At 44.4% G+C, this 20,710-nt stretch overlaps 1 long non-coding RNA gene across 1 annotated transcript in view; it reads right to left on the bottom strand.

The window, feature by feature from the left end:
• LOC144499544 (uncharacterized) overlaps window positions 1–18,704 on the bottom strand; it is a 32,073-nt gene extending 13,369 nt beyond the window's left edge. Inside the window, exon 1 of the long non-coding RNA XR_013498860.1 lies at window positions 17,869–18,704. This is a non-coding gene — a long non-coding RNA (uncharacterized LOC144499544). The remainder of the gene's footprint in view (window positions 1–17,868) is intronic.
• Window positions 18,705–20,710: the final 2,006 nt, after the last annotated feature.

Below are 20,710 nucleotides of genomic sequence, written 5' to 3'. Positions count from 1 at the left end.
AGGCAAGTGGTAAATTGTTTAACAGTTACCAAGCATTCATTAGCTGCATGTTTCATTCTCCCTTGTAGAAAATTCCAAGATTTAGATAGTTCTTTAAATAAATCAGTAAAGGAGGCCAAAGTACTGACTAAGAAATTAATTTCAGTATGATTTCAATGCAAATGACACAAAAAGATAAATAAGCTTCTTGGTAGATCAACATGTAAACAACTTTAGCTCTTCGGTCATTCATATAAACCAATCCTTCAGAATTGGTGGGATTGATGAATCTGGATGGTCTATTTATTTATTAGTGTCACAAGTAGGCTTACATTAACACTGCAATGAAGTTACTGTGAAAATCCCCTAGTCGCCACACTCCAGTGCCTGTTCGGATACACTGAGGGACAATTTAGCATGGCCAACGCACCTAGCCAGCACGTCTTTCGGATCATGGCAGGAAACCGGAGTACCCGGAGGAAACCCACGCAGACACGGGGAGAACGTGCAAACTCCACACAGACCGTGACCTGAGCCAGGAATCAAACCCGGGTCCCTGGCGCTGTGAGGCAGTAGTGCTAACCACTGTGCCATTTCTTCTTCATCTGATATATTACTGTGTCTTGTTCTCCAGAAATTAGTTCCCATTCTGGGCCACTACTTGACTTGCTACATGGCTGTTTGGCCACTTGAGAAGCATGCGGGCAAGTATTATAACAGATAAGTCCTGATTAGCCTGGCTTCCATCACTGTAACTAAGAAAAATTGCTAGAATGAAAACATTAGGCAGAAAACTGAACTAATTATCACCTCTACTGATCAGCATTAAAATAACCTAAACATGACAATATTAACACCTCAATTTTACAACAACTTATATCTATATAGTGCCTTTAATGTAATACAATGGGTCAAGGTACTTCACCAGAACATTATACACCAAAGTATGAGACTGAGTCACGTAAGGAGATATTAGGACAGATGACCAAAAGCTTGGTAAAAGATTTAAGGAATGTCTTAAAGGGAAACGAATGAGGGAGAAGTAAAGATTTGTAGGGAGGGTATTCCAGAGGTGGGGCCAAGGAAACTGAGGCCGGAATCTTGCCACCTTTCAAGCAAGCAGGATTTTCCCATCCCACCGCAGTGAATGGAGATTTGGCTGGTCGCCACATTCTCCAACCTAGCTGCGGTGGGAGCGTGGCATCAATGGCCGGTAAGATCGCATCCAGAATGAGCGGCAACTGGCAGGAGACTGATTAAGATCAGAGATGCTCAAGTGGCCAGAATTTGAGGAGTGCTGATGCCTCAGAGGGCAGTGGGATTGGAGGAGATTACAGGGATAGGGAGGGGTGAGGGCATGCAAGTGTCTGAAAACAAGATCAAGAATTATGAAATTCTGCTTGACAAGATGCTAATATAGGTCACCAAGCACATGGGGAGGTAAGTGAACAGGACTCGGAACAAGCTAAGACACGGGCCATAGAATTTTGGATGACCTCAAGTTTACGGAGGGGTAGAATGTGGGAGGCCAGCCATGAATAGTCAAGTCTAGAGGCAATGAAGACATCAATGAGAGTTTTGATAGCAAATGAGCTATGACAAGGGCAAAGTTGTGTGATGTTTCAGAGGTGGATATAGGCCTTCTTGTGATTGCATGAATATGTTGTTGGAAGCTTATCTTGGGTTTAATGTGACATACAGTTGTGGACAGCTTGGCTTAATCACAGACAGTTGCCAGGGAGAGGGAGGGAGTCAGTAGCTAGGGAACAGAATTTGGAGCAGGGACCGAAAACAATGACTTCCGTCTTCCTAATATTTATTTGGAGGAAATTTCTACTTATCCAGTACTGGATGTCGGCTAAGCAGAGGAAAAGTTGAGGGGAGGTGGGGGTGAGGTAGATTTGAAGATGCGTTCACTAACCTTGACCACTTGGGAAAGGTCATTGAACTTTTAGCGGCACAGCTGCAGGGGATCCTTGGGACCACACTCCTTGAATTGACCCCCGTGGTAACATACTCCGATTCCCTGCAGAATACTCACGGCTCTCCTTTTCACCTCCAGGGCTGAGGCCTCCAGTGCTACATCCGAGAACCCGGGAGCACTTTCCTAAGCTGCCATTCATTCGGTGCTCTTTATTCCCCCAAGCAGGCTGGCTTTGAGAAGTGACTATTTCTAAATTTTGCTCACCAGATACACATCTGGGCCACCCGCTGAGTGTCCAGCCAGTCAGCAGCACAGTTCGTGGCCGTGCGTGGTGATGAACCATCAGCACAAAGGTTTGTATGCTGCCGGCATCACCTTGGTTGGCATGGGGATAAGCACGCACCTCGAATACTTCACCAAAATCCAGCCCTATTGAGTTTCAACCCCTTATATCTAAAAAAAAGCCTTAAAAAGAAGAGAGAAATAGAGGTGTTGCAAAGATGGGGAGGAAATTCTCCAGTGTAGATGCTAGGCAGCTAAAATTTCAACTAAAGGCTGAAATAGCAGAGTAATAAAAGAATGGTGATGTGCAAGAAATGGAGATGCCGGCGTTGGACTGGGGTAAACACAGTAAGACGTTTAACAACACCAGGTTAAAGTCCAACAGGTTTATTTGGTAGCAAACGCCAACACAAGCTTTCGGAGCCCCAAGCCCCTTCTTCAGGTGAGTGGGAATTCTGTTCACAAACAGGGCATATAAAGACACAAACTCAATTTACATGAATAATGGTTGGAATGCGAATACTTACAGCTAATCAAGTCTTTAAGATACAAACAACGTGAGTGGAGAGAGCATCAAGACAGGCTATCTTGATGCCAACCATTATTCCAACCATTATTCATGTAAATTGAGTCTGTGTCTTTATATGCCCTGTTTGTGAACAGAATTCCCACTCACCTGAAGAAGGGGCTTGGAGCTCCGAAAGCTTGTGTGGCTTTTGCTACCAAATAAACCTGTTGGACTTTAACCTGGTGTTGTTAAACTTCTTGATGTGCAAGAAGCCAGATTTGGGGGAAGATCTTCAAGGACAAGAGGGTAGAAGATGGTTAAAGATAAAGGGGGGGGGGGGGGGCACGTGGCGTTATTGTTGGGTGGGGAGGTGGGATGGGTGGATGAGGCCATGGGGTTATTTAAAACAAGTATGAGAGCTTCAAAATTGATGGGTTGCTGTATGAGGAGCCAATCAGTGAACTTAGGAATGATGGGTGAATGGGATTTGATGCGAGTTGGAAAAAATGCACATGGACAGTAGCATTTTGGATTGGTTAAAGCTGTCCCCCGCCACCACACACTCCACCCTGCACTCCATAAAATGTATTAGTCATCCAAAAAGTTAGTATGTACAGTTGATCACCATGTAACCATACTCCTGCCTGTAGGCTTCCCCTCTTTTGGTTAATGCTCCTCACTTGTTCACTTATTTTTTACAATATTTTGAAGGCCTACTGTATTTATTTAGTTTTATTTTGATATCACTCTCTTTAGGCCGCTGCCTAAACAGTCTTATTTTTCATGTTATTTTGTTGTATGGTTTCCATTCTCCAGCTTATTACACCACATGGAAGAACATAGAGAAACTTCTTGCTTGATTTACTGATGAAATGTGGTGATTCATGGTTGTCTCTTTAATTTGCTCATGTTACAATCATTGAGCGGTAAAAATAAATTGGTTGAATGTTAAGCATCAATGGCCATTTCTAAGAGATACAGTGAGGTGTTAAATAAACAGCAGGTCTTTCTATTTTAGAATATGTTTGTACATTTCTTTGACTAACATGGTGGGAAAATTAATTAGTAAATTATGGCATTTCTCTATGCAATAATTTCATCATAAGATAAACTTGGGATATGAAGGCCCTTTTAAATAGTGTATTGTCATTGATTTTTCTCAGGTGACAATTATGTTTTGAATGCAAGTTGCAAATGAATTTCAATGTAGATAATTATTGCATTTTGATAGGGAGAATAGAAAGGTGATATACACCTTGGTAAATAAGTTTAAATTAGTAGAGAAACAAAGGAATCCAGGGGTATATATTCTCAAATTATTCTAAGTAGCTATGTTAACAAAGCCATAAAAACCTGCAAACCAATGCACAGGGATTCACTTGTAGAAAAATAGAATTCAAAAGTAGAGATGTTGTGCTAAACATATAGAGAATTTTGGTTAGAGTGTACTTAGCACACTACGCAGAATTCTGGTCTTCATATGACCAAAAGGATATAGAAGCACTGGAGTTAATAGAGAAAGGGTTTACAAGGTTGATCGACGATTCAGTTGGTATGACTATCAGGAAAGATTGAACAGGCTAGTGCTCTATTCCAGGAAAGAACAGACTGAGGAGTGACCTGACAGAGGTCTTCAAAATTAAGAAGTGCTTCGATAGATTTAGAGAAGGTATTTCCATTCGTGACAGAGTTCAAAACTAAAACTAACTAATAAACATAAGGTGGTCATTAATAAAACCCCAAGAGTAACGCAGGCAAATCTTCTTCTGAGAGTGGTGAAATGTGAAGCGTAATTACTACTACATAGAGTGGAGATGAGTAGCAAAGTTTGGCAAAAGCTAGATAAGTACATGAAGGACCAAAGAATGCAAGGAGATGTTGATAGAAGGTAATGCTGTGTGCAGAGTGGCATGAGCACTGGCGAGACCAGTAGAGCCCAATGTCCTGTTTCTGTCTTGTACATTCTATGTAATACAACTCTAAGGAACATCATAAATGTCATCTCAGGAGCCAAGGATAACAGCAGGCTTCAGAGGACTGTGTTATGTGGGGGTCAAGTGGATCTATTTTTCATTTCGACATTGTTTTACTATTTTAATTGAAACTATAGATCATGCGAAAGTAAATGTAATATAGCTATATGTGAATATTTATATAAGATGATAGTATATAAAGACAAAAGAAAAATGCTGAAGTATTTATTTCAAACTTAGCTTCAGATGGTGATAGTACATAGAACCATCTATTGTCATTGAGATAGAAGTGTACAATTAAAAATTCTACTACGAACATCCCGACAGTCATTTTTAACGCTCCCCAATATATTAACATGGGAGGAAAGTTGCTTTTTCTGTGCTTTACATAACAAAACCATAAACCTGTCTCTTAAAAAAAGGTTTACAATTTCCTTTAGTTGAGCAGACTGGGGAAATATTTCCTTCAGAAAAGATCTTCTGTTGCATTGCTCAGGTAATCAATGCATATGTGGGATATGTGACAACAGAAACGTTGCGCTCTGCGAGATAAGATTGTTGTGTAGCACGTTATTGTGTGGCAGGAGATGGCTCTCTGAACACTTGGTCAACACCTCCTAACCAATCACTGTTCAAGGCACCATGCATTCCTCATTGGTTAGCAGGCATTAGTGACGTGGTGATTTATGTACATGGATGTAAAGTCAGTCATAAGTCAACCATCAAAAGGGACCTGAATATGAATTGGCCCATAACTTCTGCAGAGTGGCAATCTCCGTCAGATTGCCACTCTTGGCAGTCTCACCCATGTTGGGATTCCAATGCTCCTATCTCGTTTCGGTTTGGGGTGTTGTAGTAGGTCCCCTGGGAGAGTTGTGTGCATGCGGGGTGTACCATGCAAGGCTGGGTCTAGGTGTTTAGGTAGTTACTCTGAAGTTCGCAGTAATTTTTATTCCCTTCAAACTCTTCCAGAGTAACTACCAGGGTAAAACTGGCAGAACCATCCGAAGTTAGCAATTTAAATTGCTTCTGTCTGATGGTTCCCAGCCCAGCGCATCTGTCCAGAGGAAGTTAGCACTTCTGGACAATTGCCAGGGGTAAACCCTTATGGGGGAACATCCTGGAGGGATTCCCCTATGCATCATTGGGGTATCCCCCAAATGCAATGCTGGGGAGCCCAGAAGTTATGGGCCAATATTTCTCAAATAAATTAGTTGAATTCAGAGTATTGAACTCATAAATGATTTGGCAGCTATGAAGAATGGCAAGCCTTACATTTCTAAATGCAGCAGGGAACAAGGAAGCTGAGGAGACCGTGGTGTCAGGTGAGAGAGGCTGCAAAATAGGGGTGAGAGATGGAGCAGAACAGATCTAAGCTCCAGCAAATGACAGTTGCGGATGAGATGAGAGAGGTGCCAGAGCTGACGTGAAAGTAGGGAGATGAATCACTGGATCAGGTGGCAATGGATACCAATAAGCAGTGAATTTCGAGATGGTTCTGCAAGTGAGAAAAGAAGCGAGTGGGAAGAGGTAAACTTTGAGTTGCGGGACAGCAAGGGAAACATCTGGAAGAATCATAGAATCCATACAGTGCAGAAGGAGGCCATTCAGCCCCTTGAGTCTACACCGACCACATTCCCACCCAGGCCCTATTCCTGTAACCCCACACATTTACCCTGCTAATTCTCCCGAAACTAGGGCCATTTTAGCGTGGCCAATCAACCAAACCCGCACATCTTTGGACAGTGGGAAGAAACTGGAGCACCCGGAGGAAACCCACACAGATACGGGGAGAATGTGCAAAGTCCACACAGTGACCCAAGGCCGGAATTGAACCCGGTTCCCTGGTGCTGTGAGGCAGCAGTGTGAACCAATGTGCCACCGTGCAAATGAACGAAAACTTCTGGACAAGGAAACATAGCAGGGAACCTCAGAAGAAGAGAGAAATTGGAACCAAGGCAAGCATGAAGAACCAAACATAAAGATAATTTCCTGTCAACAGGCCAAGGAGCAGAATTCAAAGTGAGAGGAGAAATTAGAGAGCAAACTGAAGAGCGTCAACAGAGAGAGGTAAAAATAAAAACTAAACCTAGAGGCATAAAATAAAAGCAAATCTTAAAAAAATGGATGGAACCGAGTGACTCGCACCACAGTGCCACCAATGGTGGGAGGCTGCATCTATTTACACAGCAATTCCCAACAGAAATCTTAACATTGGGATATTCACCATGGATATTTCTGATGTAAATATGAGGTAAATGTTTACATTAAAATGTTACCCCATTAGTTATAGCAATAAAGAGCAAGATTTTTAAACGGGAAGTGCATGTTATGTGCTAAACTGTTTCATGGAATCCCTTGGCCTTGTCTGAATATTCCTGAGGTGAAGCAGAGCACGTAGGGAGGAGTAATTGGACCAGATCACATCAATATAATTTGCATCCACCACCCAACCCCCACCCCTGCCATTTTAAATCATAAATTTTGTCCTTATTTTGTACAATATGTTCATAGAATCCCTACAATATAGGAGGCCATTTGGCCTATCGATTCCGCACCTACTCTCCAAAAGAGCATCTTACTCAGATGCCTAACCTACGCATCTTGGGACACTAAGGGACAATTTGCCACGGCCAATCCACCTAACCCGCACATCTTTGGACTGTTGGAAGAAACAGGAGCACCCGGAGAAAACCCACGCAGACATGGGCTGGAATCAAACCCGGGTCCCTGGCGCTCTGAGGCAGCAGTGTTAACCACTGTGCCACCGTGATTTTCTAAGATCATTTAGAATTAAATCATAAAAGTAACTGAAAATCTTTGAGAAGAATAATAGAGTTGGTTGGTGCATGGGAATATCTTTGCATTGTATGCTGGTGAGCTATGAAATGCAAAGCTCGGGGTTTACTGCTGCAGGGTACAATTATAGCATGATGGGGGCATAAGAAGTTTCCAATGTAAATGTGCACCAAGCAAGTTGGAATGGACAAAGTTGACAACAGGGGCAGCACAGTGGCACGGTGGTTAGCACTGCTGCCTCACAGCTCCAGGGACCCGGGTTGGATTCCAGTCTTGGATGACTGTCTGTGTGGAGTTTACACGTTCTCCCCTTGTCTGTGTGGGCTTCCGCCAGGAGCTCCCATTTCCTCCCACAGTCCAAAGATGTGCAGGTTAGATGGACCGGCCATGCTAAATTTCCCGTTAGTGTCAGGGGGATTAGCAGGGAAAATTCATGTGGTTACGGGGGTAGGGCCTGGGTGGGATTGTTGTCGGTGCCGATGGGCCGAAAGGCCTACTTCTGCACTGTCGGTATTCTATGGTTCAGGTAGTTCAGTTTTGTGGGCAGGAAATATGAACAGACTGACTTTGTCAGTATAATTCAACCAAAATCAAAAAAGCCAAAGCAAAAGACTAAGGAACATTAAGTGCAAATTATGTTCAGCACAAAGTGAGTTTCTGCAATCATTTCCTATAGCCGTAAAGTATCACTGTAGAAAATGATGATAACTCTGCCTTTTTCTTTCTCAAACTACTTAATAACAAAATGTGCACATTATTGTCACTCAACTGTTGACTTGGTTCAGATGATATCAGGCTTGATTCTGATCAGGGACAGGAAATTTTAGGCCCTGATGGGTCTGAGTGTTGGCGTGAGTGAATCGTAGAATCCCTACAGTGCAGAAGGACACCGTTCGGCCCATTGAGTCTACACCAACAACAATCCCACCCGGGCCCTATCCCCATAACCCCACGTATTTACCCTCCTAATCCCTAACACAAAGGGGAAATTTAGCATGGCCAATCAGCCTAACCCGCACATCTTTGGACTGTGGGAGGAAACCGGAGCACCCAGAGGAAACCCACGCAGACATGGGGAGAATGTGCAAACGCCACACAGCCAATTACCCGAGGCTGGAATTGAACCCGGGACCCTGGCACTGTGAGGCATCAGTGCTAGCCACTGTGCCACCGCGGCGCGAATATTTGTGCTGCTGTGTGCTGCTTTGCCAAAACTGTTCTGCCCCTGGGGGTCAATTTCCTGGTTGAGGGATCGGAGTCATCAGCCTACCTGCCCACAAGCAGTAGGTAGTCAGCTGAAGAAACTGAGTGACCTATTAAGACCTATTGTCAGAATGGACCTCAATTGTCCGGTTGTCCACTCGACCCCTGATTCACTGGGGATTAGACCAGCAGCCTGCTGATTCCATTTTTTAAAATTTGAAAGTGTTAAAGGTTGGAGAGTGCTTCTAATGAGTCCTGCAACCACCCCCTCCTCCCCCTCTCCACCACCGCCCCCCCCCCCCCACCCCAAATGCCCCCAAACCCCCTCATCTGTTAATTGGCCAATTTGGGGACAATCACTGCCAGGTGACTGTTTCCACGCAGAGTAGGAATTGTGATCCTCATTTGACCCCCAATCAGAGTCCTGACCAGGAGAGCAAAAGCCTGCCCAAGAAGCTTGTTGTTTGAAGCTGCATTAAAGGCATGGAATATACCTTAGTCGATAGTCCGGTAATATTGAAGAACTGCTGTTTTCCTGCTGGGTGAGATGATAATGTGTGACCAGCCTCACCTCTTTCCCCCTCCCCCTCCCTCTTCATGACTCCAACCCTGTCATATGGCCTTTCCTGTGGTTCAAGTATCCAAAGATGTGCGGGTTAGGTGGATTGGCCATGCTAAATTGTCCCTTAGTGTCAGGGCGATTAGCAGGGTAAATATGTGGGGTTACAGAGATAGAGCCTGGGTGCGATTGTTGTCGGTGCTGGCTCGATGGGCTGACTGGCCTTCTTTTACACTGTGGGGATTGTATGATTCTAAGTTAACATTAACGTTTCCGTAATTTTCTTGGGTTCCTGAATAAAGTTTTCCCCTCAATCAACACAACCAAAACTTTAAAGTTACTTATTAGCGTCACAAGTAAACTTACATTAACACTGCAATGAAGTTACTGTGAAAATCCACTCGTCGCCATACTCCAGCACCTGTTCGGGTACACTGAGAATTTAGCATGTATCTAACCAGCTTGTATTTCGGACCAAGGGTGGGAAGCTGTAGCCCAACATGGGAAACTAGAATGCAGACACAGGAGGGGTGGATGGGAATCTAACTGTACAATTGGGAGGGGTTGCTCACACACACTATGGCTCACAAGGGGATTGTGCTAGTGTGGCACAAGAAAGATTTTTTCTTTGTTCTTCTGGTCCCCGGAAGAATAGGGGGTTTTAGTTCAGTCAGGCAGCATGGTCGGTGCAGGCTTGGAGGGCCGAAGGGCCTGTTCCTGTGCTGTAATTTTCTTTGTTCTTAGTTCTTTGTTCTTAAAACCAGAGCACCCAGAGTCTGCAGCAAGATCCTGTCATCAACAGTGGAATGAATAGCCAGTTAACCTGTGGCGGCACGGTGGCACAGTGGTTAGCAGACATGAGGAGAACGTGCAAACTCTGCACAGGCAGTGACCCAAGCTGGGAACCGAATACGGGTCCCTGGCGCTGTTGACAGCAGTGCTAACCACTGTGCCACCATGCTGCCACAGGTTAACTGGCTGTTCATTCCACTGCTGATGATAAGATCTTGCTGCAAAATGGCTGCCATGCTTGCTTTTAGCCTGTCCTTTGAAAGGTCTCTGAGAAATGCGATGATTCTTTATGAATGCATAGGTTTATTTATTTCATGCAATTTAATAACAACCATGTAAATATCCTACTGTTTAAAATGAAGATATTATTTCCTTACCAGCTGCAGAGGATATTATATTTCTGCAGAACGATGCACTCATGTTTTCTCGAAACTTATTTTTGTACACATATATGAAATGGTTGAATTCAAGAGAAGATATGTTTAAAACTGAGTGACCACATCCGCCCACAGAGCTGCATTCCTAGGTAAAACAAGTTACTTTAACTTGTTCACTGTTTATGGATGAATCTTCATAGACTAAACTCTAGGAAGCTACAGAGTTCCTGAAAGCTCCCCAGAATACATAAACAGTAGCTTCGAGTAAACAGAATGAGGTAGGTACTGCAGATAGGTTCCGTACGTAAGCAAAAGACTTTGTTTTTAACTCACGCAAGCTAAGGAAACAGGTAAGCCATAATCAAAAGGAATGTCTTTGTGAGTCCTCCTCCACCTTCAAATTGACGAATAGATTGTACAATTAAAATTCGGAAATATGATTCGCGGGAAGTCCTGACTGAGAACTTGTACTCCCGGCAGACGAGTTAACAAGAAATTCAGAACAACCAGCCCTTAGATTTACAGCCATTAATTTAAATGATTAAAAACAAATCACCTGTTCAGGGTAGAGATTTTCCCACTGGGCATTCCTGGGGTGTAACATACCTGGTCAAATGCTGCCTTGATGTTGAAGGCAGTGACTCTCACCTGTCCTCTGACATTCAACTCTTCCGTTGATGTCTTTTTCAAGTCTGTGATGAGCTCTGGAGTTGTGTCCTCCTGAATGTCAGTGAAAACATCATTAAGGGGGAGCTGGTGGTGAAGTGGTATTGTCGCTGGGCTAATCCACAGACCCAGGGTAATACTTTGGGGACAGCGATTCAAATCCCACTATGGCAGATGGTGAAATTTGAATTCAGTAAAAAACCTGGAGTTAAAATTCTAATGATGACTATGAAACGATTGTCGATTGTCATGAAAACTCATTTGGTTCACTGAAGCCTTTTAGGGAAGGAAGTCTGCCATCCTTACCCGGCCTGGTCTACATGTGACTCCAGAGCCACAACAATGTGGTTGACTCCTAAATGCCCTCAGGGATGGGCAATAAATGTTGGCCCAGCCAGCGACACCCACATCCCATAAACAAATAAAGGCAGGAAGGTGTCCGCTGGTCAATGCCAGCCTGGCAGAGCCCAAGGGACAAACTGGCATTGTCCAAGGGCACCTTGGCACTGCCCACCAGACATCAGACATGCAAAGGGGGCAGGGAATGAAGGGATGGGGCCTATTGTGGGTGGGGCCTAGAAATGTGAAGCGATGCATTTTGGACAATAAATTGAAGAGAGAAACCATCAACCAACTGGGAACAAGTTAAGTTGTGTGCAGAACTCCCACTTACCTGATGAAGGAGCAACGCTCCGAAAGCTAGTGGTGCTACCAAATAAACCTGTTGGATGTTAACCTGGTGTTGTGAGACTTCTTACTGTGTTTACCCCAGTCCAACGCCGGCATCTCCACATCATGCCTATTGGGGGCCAGGGGTGGGAGTGGGGGGTGTCCTGCTGCCACTCTGCCAGAGGATTGCTGGTGGAGGGAGGGAAGAGATGATTGGGGCTGGCCATCTGGGTGGGAGGGATGGCAGGTTGAGGCTGTGGGGGGGGAGGGACTGCCGAGGGGGGGGGGGGAGCAGGGTTGAGGAGATTGGGACTGGCCAGGGCAGGGTTGGGGGGGTGGGGTGGGGGGGGGCAGTGGGGAGCATCAGGGCTTGCCCGGAGAGGTCCGCGAGTCCAGCAATCGGGGGAGGGGGGGAGAGTCTGCAATGCGGAGTTGTGGAGCCCTGTCAGATCTCAGCTCTGACAGATCGGCGAATTCGCAGTGGCCCATTCAGCGCTATGCTGCCGGCCTCTCAGGCGGGAATAGGCCCCACTGATTTTCAGAGTGAATCACGCTAGGGCACTTTGCAGAGCTCAGAGTGTGGGAGGTTCAATCTGAAAATCCCCCAAAAGACACCAGCGGGAGTTACTCCCGTTTTCACATGAATTTGGCACTGAGAATCTTTTTGGGAGAATCGCCCCCCCCCCCCCCCCCCCCCCCCCCCCCAATATTTCTGTAATTCAGCAGAATGTCGGTTGGACGCCAGTGTCAAATCTGCACTGGAATAACTTTTCTGAGGCATGCCTATAACAGCATTACAACTGGTATGTTGTCAACGCCAATTGTCTTTTCTGTTTTTAGTGGGCTTCTGAATGTAATGCAGAGTAAGCTGAATTGGCTATACACAGGAATTTATAATGGTGGAGACCTCCGGCACAGGCCCTTTCGGATTACCTGTTCGTCATTGTACCAAACCCCTTAATCTTCTCTAATGCTCCCTTCATGTTGTACATTGTCAAAATCTTTCCTAAAGTCTTTGCAGACTACACTTTCTGCACCTGTCATTTGTTACCTCCTCAAAGAATTCTACAAGATTTTCCAGGCACAATCTATGTTGGTTGCAGGGAACTATTTCCTCTTTTAATCAAAATATGTGGCAATTGTGTTATAGGATTCCTACAGAGCAGAAGGAGGCCCTTCAGCCCATCGTGCACCGACTCTCTGACAGAGCATCTTACACAGGCCCACCAACCCGCCCTATCTCATGGCTAATGCATCTAACCTACACATCTTGGGACACCAAGGGACATGGCCAATCCCCCTAACCTGCAAATCTTTGGACTGTGGGAGGAAACAGGAGCACTCAGAGGAAACCCACATAGACATGGGGAGAGAAGTGCAAACTCCACACAGACAGTCATCCGTGGTCGGAATTGAACCCTGGACCCTGGCGCTGTGAGGCAGCAGTGCTAGCCACCGTACCGCCCTGTTCTTAATGGAAGATTCCAAAATTTTTCCCACCTCAGATATTAATCTATCTAGCCTATAATTATCCAATTTGATTATCCAATATCCAATATAATTATGCAATCCAACTGTGCACGGTGGCACAGTGGTTAGCATTACTGCCTCACAGCACCAGGGACCTGGGTTCGATTCCTGGTTTGGGCATTCTCTGAGTGGAGTCTGCGCATTCTCCCGTGTCTGCGTGGGTTTCCTCTGGGTGTTCCAGTTTCCTCCCACAACCTGAAAGACATGCTGGTTAGGTGCATTGACCCGAGCATGGCGACTAGGGGAATTTCACAGTAACTTCATTGCAGTGTTAATGTAAGCCTACTTGTGACTAAGAAATAAACTTTACTTTACTTTACATTTTACTTTAATTTAGCTATGCCTCCCTTTCAACAATGGAATTCATCCCAACCAGTTCTACCATCACCACTGCATGGGCAATCACCAAGATCAAATAGCACTCACCATTTGCTAGTACCACAAGAATCAATTACAAAGTCACCACTTAAAATGTATTAAGCCTGTCAGGTATTTCAAGCAGTTCAGTAAGTTCTTTACATCTCGGTAATCCCCTTCACTTTCCGATTTACACACTACTTCACAACCTATCTGTGTAATGTTCATTTTTTTTCATACACTTGGCGATTTCAACGACAAACTGTCTTGCGTTAACTGCTCATTGAAACAAAGATACTGGGGATTAAATGAGGTAAAAGAATCACTGAGGCCTTCACACATTACAAAAGGCAATCTGTTATTGTAGGTGTTGGGGAGCACTTATCTCGAAGCTTTAAAATCTGGCCATAGTTATATGCATGAAAATACAAGTTTTTCTGTTGAGCTCAAATATGAGATGCGGTGATCAGGTTTTGTGTAATGAACTGTGGTGGGTAAATGTGTTTGCAGCAATGCTCCCATTATGTGCAGAGCTGGAATGTATGTCTCTCCATTAAGATCCCTATATTTAAATATCAAACTCTTTGCGAAACACAGAAAGGGGGGGTAAATCAAATTTGCCAGGGACACAAAATGGCTGGTAGTAGCAACACAAATGCACATTTGTATAGTATCCTTAATGTAATTGGATGTTTAAGGCATCTCACAGGAGCATTATCAAGCAGAATTTGACACCAAGCAACTTAGTACAGATCAGATCGAGTGCTTAATACAGTTTAAGGTTTATTTATTAGTGTCACAAGTAGACTTACATTAACACTGCGATGAAGTTACTGTGAAAATCCTACACTCCGGCGCCTGTTCGGGTACACGGAGGGAGAACTTTAGCACGACCAAAGCACCTAACCTGTCTTTCGGACTGTGGGAGGAAACCAGAGCACCCAGAGGAAACCGACGCAGACACGAGGAGAACGTGCAGACTCTGCGCAGACAGTGACCCAAGCCGGGTGACTGGCACTGTGAGGCAGCATCGCTAACCACTGTGCCACCGTGCCGCCCTTTGTTTCGGACACGGGTCAATTGTCATTCCCAGTGACTTCAATGAGCAGAGGAGTTGGGCAAGATGTCTAACGTATGTCTGATTGCTAACCTCTGACCTTGTGACCTTGCCAAAGTTGAATTTCAACCCTACTGGACTTAGGCAATGATGTTTACACTAATATTGCTAATTGATGCAAAATGAGAACATGTCCCATTCCCCAGATAGTTGCCATTTTTTTTGGTGATCGCAAATACATCGGAAATATAGAACGGAGGACATATTTTGAAACAATGCTCATGATTTTGTTTTAGATTTTCTTTTAGGAATCTGTCGACTGTGAATTCCAGTGTCCAACTTTGCATTTTTTCTTCCTTCAATGCTACTAATCTCAACCACAACCCAAAAATTATTCTGTCGATTTCCTGTGAGCAAATGTTTAAAGCGCTGATCTGAAATTCCTCAACTCCAGAGGAAGTGTCAACCTGTTTCAAATGAAAACAGGGGAGAGAGAAATGTCAGAACAGTATGTTAGGTATTCCTGCAAGTGCCCTAAGTATAACCCAAGGTTCATGTTTTCTCCAACTTTATGTCTGCATCTTAAGTCTCAGGCAAGAGGTGGTTTTTGCAATACCACTCTGATAGATTGAGGTCGCAAAGGGGTTCGCTGAGGAGAAAAGGCGATTATTTTGAGAAATGATGCTTTTTTAACAACAGCCATTGTTCTATAAAATTCATATTATGCTGAGATATCGACATCATCATAAAGTAATATGTAAATACTTCTTTAATTTTAAACTACATCACTGGATTGCTTCAGTACAGGTTATTAAGGTACATATTGATTTAAAAAATGTTGCACAATTCATTACTCGTCTGTAGTTTAAGTTTATTTGTTAGTGTCACAAGTCAGCTTATATTAACACGGCAATGAAGTTGCTGTGAAAATCCTGTAGTCGCCACACTCCAGCGCCTGTTTGGGTACACTGAGGAAGAATGGCCAATACACCTAACCAGCACATCTTTTAGACTGTGGGAGGAAACCAGAACACCTGGAGGAAACCCACGCAGACACAGGGAGAATGTGCAGACTCCGCACAGACAGTGACCTCAGCCAGGAATCGAACCCAGGTCCCTGGCGCTGTGAGGCAGCAGTGCTAACCACTCTGCCACCATGCTGCCCATGCCACCATGCTGTACCTCAAGCTATCTATCACTGCACTAATAAATTCTGCATAAGCTGCATGTTATTATTAACAACTTCTTCCTAAATACTATCTGTTCTGGACCAGAGAGCAACATGCATGTCAGCATTCTTTGAACTGTAATCCAATGATAATAATACTTCAATCGGCCATGACCCCCGCCCTCTGTCACATTTATTTTCAGCCCTCCCATGATATTTCTGATGGGTCGTTAGCTAATAATGCTCACAATAAGCTTTCTATAAATGCTACTGGGGTGACATGTGACATCTGTAGCATCATGTTTCCAAAACTATGGCAGCTAAATTGTGCACAGTAAGTTCCCAAAAAGCAATGAGGTGATTGGTCCATTATAGGTGTTGGTTGAGGTCTAAGTGCTGGACTGGACAATAATGTAAAAGGGTTTTCTGACAAGGCAAGATGAAATAGAGCAGAAAGAGACTTGGTGGGAACATAAAAACCAGCAGAGACTAATTGGGCTGAATGGCCTCTATCTGTGTAATTCTAATTCTACCCAGCTCCACATCCACAGAACTGTATTTGATTTGATTTATTATTGTCAGAGTGAAAAGTGTTGTTTCTTGCATGCTATACAGACAAAACATACCATTCAAGGAGTGCATAAGGGAGAAGGAAAGGAAAGGGTGCAGAGTATAGTGTTACAGTCATAGGTGGGTGTAGAGAAAGATCAACTGAATATATGGTAGCTCCATTGAAAAGCTAGGATGGCAGCAAGGATGAAGCTGTTCTTGAGTCGGTTGGTATGCAATCTCTGATTTTGTATCTTTTTCCCGAAGGAAGAAGGTGAAAAAGAATATGTCCGGAATGCGTGGGGTCCTTAATTATGCTGGGAAGTGTAGACAGAGTCAGTGGATGGGAGGCTGGTTTGCGTGATGGACTGGACTACGTTCACAATGCTTTGTATTTTCTTGTGGTCTTGGTCAGAGCTAGAACCATATCAAGCTGTGATACAACTGGGAAGATGCTTTCTATGATCCACGATTCTGCTCTTTTACTCAAACAGGTCAATTAGGTCAGTGCGGCACAGCCCACATTTCCTCAACAAGTGCTGACCTCTCCAAGATATTGATTTCACATCCCTCATACTACCCACCCCCCCCCCCCCCCCCCCCCGCCCCTCCCCACCTTCCCGACGACCAAAATCAAGTTCATGTGCCTATACTTGCAAAGATGCAATTTTCTGTCCTTCTTAAATAATGGTGGCTGGGATTCTCCGGTCTGGTATGCCCTGCCACTGCTGCCAGCGAGAATGGAAAATTTGGCGCTCAGCCAAAACTCCATTTGCTGCAGCGAGACTGGAGAATCACAGCCGCGAGTGAGGTTGGAGAATTCCAGATGGTACCTCATGGCACTGATCTCAATAAGCTAATGGCTAAAATACTGCCTCTCCCATTTCTCCTAAAATTTCCATTTTGATATCCATATGGGCTTTCCTGTGTTTGCTAGCTGCTGGTGTCAGCGTGTTCAGGTCCAAGTGAGGAGGCAGTGGATTTTATTAAACAATTACATCAATTTACATTCTTAAATCGTTCGATCAGTATTACCTGCTCTATCTCCTGGAAAACACTAAACTACCCTGTTCAATAACTTGCCATTGCATATGAGCCTATCATGGTGTCTCACATGGAGCATGCAACTAATAATCACAACTAAAATTGTGGATGGCACGGTGACACTGTAGTTAGCACTGCTGCCTCAGAGTGCCAGGTACCCAGGTTCGATTCCTGGCTTGGGCCACTGTTTTTGAAGAGTCTGCACGTTCTCTTCGTGTCTGCGTGGGTTTCCTCTGGGTACGCTGGTTTCTTTCCACAGTCTGAAAGACGTGCTGGTTAGGTGCATTGGCCATGCTAAATTCTCCCTCAGTGTACCCGAACAGGCAATGGAGTGTGGCGACTAGGGAATTTTCACAGTAACTTCATCGCAGTGTTAATGTAAGCCTACTTGTGACACTAATAAATAAAACTTTATAGGGTTTTTCTACTTACCGAACTTATCTTTGGCCTTGCTCTAATGTGGTTGAAGTTTGCCGCTGTTGCAACTGTCCATTCTCTCATGTCGGGGTTTCTGAATAGTCAAACACATTTCCAGCTTCACTCACTGCTTGGAATTTTTCATTTTGAAATGCCTGTTTAAATAAACATTCTTTCTTTCAATAATTTATGCTGAAGCAGTCAGGAGGAATGCAGCTGCAGATCACCGGATAATAAAATATGTCATCAAAGGTGCGCTGGATATCAAAGAAGCAGGATTTGTCTTTTAGTATACATAACAGATGTAACTGAAGTCTTGAAGCTGTTCTACATTAATTAAAGGGGCATCGCCAAGACATAAGGAAGCTTTACAGACTGGGTTCCGTAGGTAATCTGCTTCAGGAGCATGTCTTTTGAGGCACAGCACTGATAGTCGGGTAGATTTGCACTACATAGAACATGATACTTAATCACGGAGCCATAGGGTGATGGAGCACAGGAGGGCATTTGGTCTATCCCGCTATTGTCAGCTGTCCAACTTGTGTCACACCCCCGAGGCGGGATTTTCCGGCCGTGCTCACCCCAAAACCAGAAAATCCTGCCCAAGGTCAATGGACCTATGCATGGTCCGCCCATCGCCCGCTATGGAGGGTGGGACAGGAAAATTCCAGCCCTAATCTTTCCTTCCAGTTTTGCAAATTTTACCTTCAAGTATTTGTTCAATTTCCTTTTAAAAGTTACTGTTGGCTCTGCACTGAGCCATCGCCCAGCTCTTTAACTATGTTAACTGGGTGATTTTTGGATGGGTTAAAAGCAGGCCCAAGAGTTCAGTTTCTTCCCTGCTGCCATCAGGCTAATGGACCTACCTCATATTAAGTTGATCTTTCTCTACACGCTAGCTATGACTGTAACACTACATTCTGCACCCTCTCCTTTCCTTCTCTATGAGCAGTATGCTTTGTCTGCATAGCACATAAGAAACAAGACTTTTCACTGTATACTAATACATGTGGTAATAATAAATCAAATCAAATCAAGTTTTAAAAAATCAAATCAACTTCAAGTTTTGCCAAAAATGTTCAACCCTGATCAGACATGAGTGTAAAAGCTGAGTGTCACCACTGTGCAAACTTGTCAGTTTTAATTGTGATTAATCTCAATCAGATGGAGTATATTACAAATGGCTGGATCTGCTACCACCTGTTTTCTGCTTCCAATGAAGTTGTATTTCACCCCCAGTGTCTTCACCATTCAATAAGTCAATATTTTACATCATAGCCTGTGCTGAGCTCATTAAATAAACTAGGCCAGCTTCAGGACTATGGGGAAATGTGAAAAGGTGGCACTTGGTGGGACAGAACCTGACTATTGCCGAAAAGAAAGACATGTTGTCAAAGTTTTTTGGTTTGCACTCATCAGGACAAATGCAAGAATTCCAAAACTGAAATAATTACAACAATTTATATTACAGAGGAAAAAGGTGCTGATTGGTCAGTTACTTGACTCTGATTCATAGAATCCCTACAGTGCAGAAGGAGGCCACTTGACCCATCGATTCTGCACCAACAACAATCTCACCCAGGCCCTAATCCGTAATAATCCCAAATATTTATCCCACTAATCTCCCTGACACTAAGGGGCAGTTTAGCATGGCCAATCAACCTAACCCGCACATCTTTGGACTGTGGGAGGAAACAAGCATCTGAAGGAAACCCACGCAGACACAGGGAGAATATGCAAACTCCACACAGTCACCCAAGGCTGGCACTATGAGACAGTAGTGCTAACCGCTGTGCCAACGTGCTGCCCTCTCAGGCAGGCCAGAATTGAATCTGGGTCCCTGGTGCTTTGAGGCAGCAGTGCTGACCACTGTGCCACCATGCCGCCGAGATGTTTACATAGAGACAACAACCTGGACCCATAGGCTCCACAATCTCCCAGGTAATTCAAGAAAGGCGCAAGGCTTGAACATATTCCTTTTGTTTGCAGAGAACAAGTCACGGCATATGTATGGATGTTGCTTCCAGCAAGTGTAAATGAGCCAAGTTATGAGCTCAGCTGATTCTCTTAAATCGGTTGTCAGTGTAGCTATTAGCACACTCAGGATTGTTCAGCAAGGGTTTTGCAAGCACAGGCTGAGTGAGTACGGTCTGCCCTCTGCCTATTAGAGCTAGCTGAAGGAACATGTTGTTTGATTCAATCAAACATTGGGACGCACAGCTTATGATCCAAGCATCGCACTGGCACTGAATTCAGGAACTACTTTTGCTCAATTCTTTGGTAGGAAGAACATCCTTTCGGACTGACGGCAGGAGCCTGTTCGTGAAAACCAGCACTTGCGTCGCCACTGTGGAGTAGCAGCGTGAGAAGTCTTGCCTAACCTGTTGCTCACATTTTTGGGTTATTTTGCCTTTACAGGGTAACTTGAGGCAGACCAGGCAATTTTCAGGTCTGAAAAATGGCAGCTTTTTGACTCTTGATGAGTGCAAGAAAAAGATCTTCAGCAGCATAGAACATAGAACATAGAACATAGAAAGCCACAGCACAAACAGGCCCTTCGGCCCACAAGTTGCGCTGATCATATCCCTACCTCTAGGCCTATCTATAGCCCTCAATCCCATTAAATCCCATGTACTCATCCAGAAGTCTCTTAAAAGACCCCAACGAGTTTGCCTCCACCACCACCGACGTCAGCCGATTCCACTCACCCACCACCCTCTGAGTGAAAAACTTACCCCTGACATCTCCTCTGTACCTACCCCCCAGCACCTTAAACCTGTGTCCTCTCGTAGCAACCATTTCAGCCCTTGGAAATAGCCTCTGAGAGTCTACCCTATCCAGACCTCTCAACATCTTG

This window comes from Mustelus asterias, chromosome 10 (genome assembly GCF_964213995.1).
Source record: "Mustelus asterias chromosome 10, sMusAst1.hap1.1, whole genome shotgun sequence".
NCBI classification, from domain to species: Eukaryota; Metazoa; Chordata; class Chondrichthyes; order Carcharhiniformes; family Triakidae; genus Mustelus; species Mustelus asterias.
Note: the sequence above shows the minus strand (reverse complement) of the source record. Positions and strands in the feature narration are given on the sequence as shown.